The sequence below is a fragment of the Vigna unguiculata genome, unplaced genomic scaffold (assembly GCF_037176805.1).
Source record: "Vigna unguiculata cultivar grain cowpea cultivar isolate G323 ecotype 2 unplaced genomic scaffold, ASM3717680v1 ptg000362l, whole genome shotgun sequence".
Classification (NCBI taxonomy): Eukaryota; Viridiplantae; Streptophyta; class Magnoliopsida; order Fabales; family Fabaceae; genus Vigna; species Vigna unguiculata.
This window is the reverse complement of record NW_028196997.1, coordinates 32501-37500: the sequence shown is the minus strand read 5'-3', so window position 1 is coordinate 37500 and position 5000 is coordinate 32501. Positions and strand designations below refer to the sequence as shown.

At 28.4% G+C, this 5000-nt stretch overlaps 4 non-coding genes across 4 annotated transcripts; 2 read left to right on the top strand and 2 right to left on the bottom strand.

Annotated features, from left to right (window-relative positions):
- Nucleotides 1-106: 106 nt before the first annotated feature.
- On the bottom strand, nucleotides 107-178 carry TRNAT-GGU (transfer RNA threonine (anticodon GGU)). Its single transcript has one exon. It is a non-coding gene; the product is annotated as a tRNA-Thr (tRNA).
- A 941-nt stretch (nucleotides 179-1119) lies between these two features.
- TRNAY-GUA (transfer RNA tyrosine (anticodon GUA)) lies at nucleotides 1120-1203 on the top strand. The gene has a single exon. It is a non-coding gene; the product is annotated as a tRNA-Tyr (tRNA).
- Nucleotides 1204-1660: 457 nt separating this feature from the next.
- On the top strand, nucleotides 1661-1734 carry TRNAD-GUC (transfer RNA aspartic acid (anticodon GUC)). The gene has a single exon. It is a non-coding gene; the product is annotated as a tRNA-Asp (tRNA).
- A 2145-nt stretch (nucleotides 1735-3879) lies between these two features.
- On the bottom strand, nucleotides 3880-3950 carry TRNAC-GCA (transfer RNA cysteine (anticodon GCA)). The gene has a single exon. It is a non-coding gene; the product is annotated as a tRNA-Cys (tRNA).
- Between the last annotated feature and the right edge of the window lie 1050 nt (nucleotides 3951-5000).

The following is a 5000-nucleotide window of genomic DNA, read 5'->3' as shown; positions in this document are numbered from 1 at the left end:
ACACTTTTTCTTTTTTATTACAAATAGAAACTTTTTCAAAATATCAAGAATCTTTTTATTCTTCCTTCAAATAGAAAGACTATTGCTTTTGAAAAAAAAAGTAAAAAGCCCCTTATCGGATTTGAACCGATGACTTACGCCTTACCATGGCGTTACTCTACCACTGAGTTAAAAGGGCCCTTTTTCTTTCTTTCAATTTCTAAATAAGGAACTAGCATGACTAGTACATATATTTGTTACTGTGTATACTTATTCTATAAATTTATATAAATTATTTCTATAAATTTATATAAATTATATAAATTAAATGATATAAATGGGATTAGAATACATGTACATCAATATCTATTATTTGTATAATGACTCATCAAAGAACAAAAAATTGGATTTACCTAGTGAATAGAATATAGTTAAAAAAAAGAATTGATTAAGATTGGATTTGATCCATATCAAATATATTATTTCAAAATGGATTCTTGAAGTCATTCTAATCATAACACTAAATTCTTTTTATTGATACATAAATGTACTCACAAAATAAAATATTTCATCGAAACATTGATAAAATCGAATCATTGATAAAATGGATTCAATATGTTCTGTCCCTAAACCAAATTTTTATTTTTTTATTGAAAAATTCTATTTTCCAAAGTTTTTTTTCTTAGTATTAGATATAAATCTACCTATCGAATCTTAGTATTAGTAATAAATGATAGAAATGAAGTTTTAACCTCTCGTCCTTTGCAACAAACGAATCATTCCTGTGAAGAATTTTCTCTTTATTGGAACATTACTTCTTTTTTTTTCTTATTATGACTGGAATAAAAAAATTTAGAAATATAAATGATTAATAAAAAATTTCTATGGAATTATGAAAGAACGAAAAATATTTTTTTTTATCGAATCATATCATTATATTGACAATTGCAAAAAACTGTTCATACTATGAACGTAGTATAATGGCGGTCGGGCAAGTATGCCCCCATCGTCTAGTGGTTCAGGACATCTCTCTTTCAAGGAGGCAGCGGGGATTCGACTTCCCCTGGGGGTAGGGTGTTACGAAAGGAAGTTGATCAAAAATTTTCAATAAAAACTGAAATGTATTCTTCCTATTGTGCTGGGTCGATGCCCGAGCGGTTAATGGGGACGGACTGTAAATTCGTTGGCAATATGTCTACGCTGGTTCAAATCCAGCTCGGCCCAAGAATTTGCCGATCCACTATGAAATTCTATAACCCATTTATAGTTCTCTGGAAATGACTGATGTGCTATGATACGGAAGAATCAAAATATTAAACATATCTAAGGTTATTTCTTTTTTTTCTGTATTCCATATTTCTTTCCACAAATTCAAAATCTTGTTAATAATCGGTATTCATGTCAAGATCTGTAAGTAGAAAATATAAGGAAAAATTGAAAAAAAAAATATTTTTTTTTCATTGATTCAATTTTCAATCGATTTGTTAATAGAATAAGAATAAGAAACGGATTACGAGTAATTTGTGTCGATCTCACTAAAGTGGATATCGATATACATATCAATATATAAAAAAATGCGCTTTTTTCATTTACAACAAAAAGGTTCGAATCCGAAATAGAAAAAGAAAAGGTTTGACAGAAACGGTCCGTAAAAATATTTATACAGTACACCCCTTTCCCTGGGATTGTAGTTCAATTGGTCAGAGCACCGCCCTGTCAAGGCGGAAGCTGCGGGTTCGAGCCCCGTCAATCCCGTTGGATATAAATCCAAAAAAATAAAAAATAAATTCCTTTTTTGTGTATTTGTAGGGAATCAAATTGATAAACAAAATTTTATTTGGGGCCCCCCCCTGCTTTTTCATTTGTTTCGCCGAAAAAGGAAGGAAAGGGATTTTGGACTTTCATCAAGAATAAATGTTTTTTTGTTTTATTTAGTATGGATAAAAGATCTTCCTATGTTATACTATTTCATGAGTTGATTTGATAGCTCAGATTTTGTGATTCATGATATTGATCCGATTTGATATCATTGAAATCCAATTTATACCATTGTTGAAAGATTGAACATTTCTATGGGATTAAATCCCGAATTTTTTTTTTAGAAATTTAAGAGAAATAGAACATAATAAAGATTATGGAAGTAAATATTCTCGCATTTATTGCTACTGCACTGTTTATTCTAGTTCCTACTGCTTTTTTACTTATAATTTATGTAAAAACGGTAAGTAAAAGTGACTAATTTCACTGAAATATGATTTCTTCATTTTTATGAATGATTTAAAAAAATGATCGTACAATCAGCGTAATCCAGATAGTAGAAATCAATTTGATTTCTACTATCTGAGAATTGCGTCCAATTTTTTTTTTCAGATTCTTTTTACAAACAATTCCGGTATCTTAGGAAAAAAAGGGGGTAAAAAAACAGGAATGGTTATTACACGGTCCGCCATTTTCCATATATATATATATCTATATAACCAGGTTAAGCGTCAGTTCATCGAAATAGAAATTTTAAGAAAAATTTGATTGGAATAGGAATCCATTTCTTCTTCTTTTTGATTCCCTTGTTTTTCTCAAAATAGGAATATGGGAATAATGAAAATATTTGTTTGATTGAAAGAGTATTTTCAATTCCTATAAGATACATAGAATACATTACACTACTAAAATATAATAGAATCAAGATAGATTTTCTATTTGAACTCAATTAATTAGTATTAGTTTAAATGAAATATTTTCATTCAATAGTTTCGAAATTCAAAAATTCAGGTAGAAATCAACAAGGTTACTTGGATCCCTTAACTCAATTTTTAGTATCCCTATAGCCCACTTCTTCCCCATACTACGAGGGAAAGGGAAAATGAAAAAACTACCATTAAAGCAGCCCAAGCAATACTTACTATATCCATGTAAATTTTGTCTCCTATCTCTATAAATATGAAGGAACTATTTCATTATTTTTTCAAATTTTTTATTCTATTCTTTTTTTTGTATTATTCGCTAAAAATACTATACTATAATAGTGGAATTGCTATTACAGAGTCAAAAAAAGGATTCTGGGCTAACATCATTCACGAAAAACAAGAATTCATTCTATTTATTAGTTATTAGAACATCTAAAAAGTTTTTTTTGATTATTTTTAGTAAAATCATAAAACATTAAACATAAAAAAATTATAGGAAGTTATAAGTCAATGAATGTTACTACCAGGTGGGAATATTAAGATTTCTCTTTTATCATTTCCTTAAGGATTTCATAAAAAAAGAATCAAGACAGATTCATTTGCATACTTATACTCTTCTTTCTATTTGAAATAGTCCCTTAAATGTCTCCCAATTCGTTCTCTAAAATAATTAAAAAAACTTTTTTTCTTTTCTATTCGATTTTAGAATCAAAACTTTTTAATTTTATTAGAATATAGAATATGAAAATCTAAAGAATACTTTTTTTGAATATTACGAAAGCGAATTAGCTAAATTAAAGCTATTAAATAGAATTGATCTAAATAAATAATATTGATAAAATGTGGAAGCACTCATAAACTTTAAATTAGTCTGTATAGAAGGTTTTTCTTCTGCCTTTTCTCTACCTAAAAATGGACTTTCCTATCCGACTTATTCTTAATCCAATCTAATAAAAGACCCAGTCAGGAGACAGACACTACAATAGTTGTGTAGTGAACGAACTATCATTTCTAAATTTATGGATTCCTTTTCACTACTAGAATCTTTCCTTGAATTCGAGACAAAAATATTTACAACATTTTTTAAGCTACTGATGCTTATAATTTCGAATCAAACGCAATTCTCAAGACTCCTTTTCCCTCGCTTGCTTCTGTTGGAAAAAAAGTTTTCTAAAAAAACGTAATATAATCTTTCATTTACAGTTTCTTATCGATCAGGCGACACCCGGATTTGAACTGGGGAAAAAGGATTTGCAGTCCCCCGCCTTACCACTCGGCCATGCCGCCAATAAAAATATAGATATGAAGTTTTTGAGAATACTCCCCCCTTTTCTTTCTATTGAAAAATTGAAAAACAATCTTGAGACAAATCGCAACCGTTAACTATTCTTTTATGAATTATTCTTGAATATTTGAATAGAAATTTTTTTTTCTTAATGAGATCAGAAAATAAAAATTGATACATAACCAATCAATATTGCTTTTTTTTTTAACTTTGTTCATTCTAATTATAACAGCAACTTTCAATATATGTAAACCCTAGAATATCAATTTGATCTGTTACACAGATATTATCTAATCGAGTATCTTATCCATATCTATATAGATATAGAATACCAATACTATACGGTATTTTCAAGAAATTATCGTGCTTATTCTTTTTTTACAATTTTCAATAGAAAATTTGTAAAAATTCACACAACATGTTATGTGTTTGTTATCCTGAACAAATATGACTGCAATAAAGTTAGAGACAGATCTATAGCTGCAGTTAAATATATGCATGTTTCAAAAATACAAGCCTTATTACATTACACATAACATACTCTAATCATATTCTCCCCAATTCTCTCCAAAATACTTCACTTCAAAATATATCTTTTCTTGACAATTTCGAATGGATTTTTTTTTGTATCCAATTGAATTTGAATATGTAATATCATAATAATGATAGAAATGAAATGCATTTTTTTAGATTCCTAAAAAAAATATTGAAATGCCCGTAGAAATTTCCAATCCTTTTTTAGATTAGACTTTCGATTCTATCTGTTTGTTTTGTTGCAAATTCCTTCGAAGTTGAGTATCAAATTCTAATATTTCTTTCTCTTTTCATAATAGGTATTTCATACACTAAGAAATATTTGATACACGGGATTAGGTAAGATTTCATGTAATTCAGTATAAAGAATAGAAATTCCAATATTGCTAAATGGATTCATGTGATTTGATGAAGCATGACAGCAAATCGTGGAATATTTTTCGATAAAATTCACGGGGAAATTGAAAATGCTTGGGAGTGAAAATGAAGAAATGTCTACACTACCTGGATTGAATCAG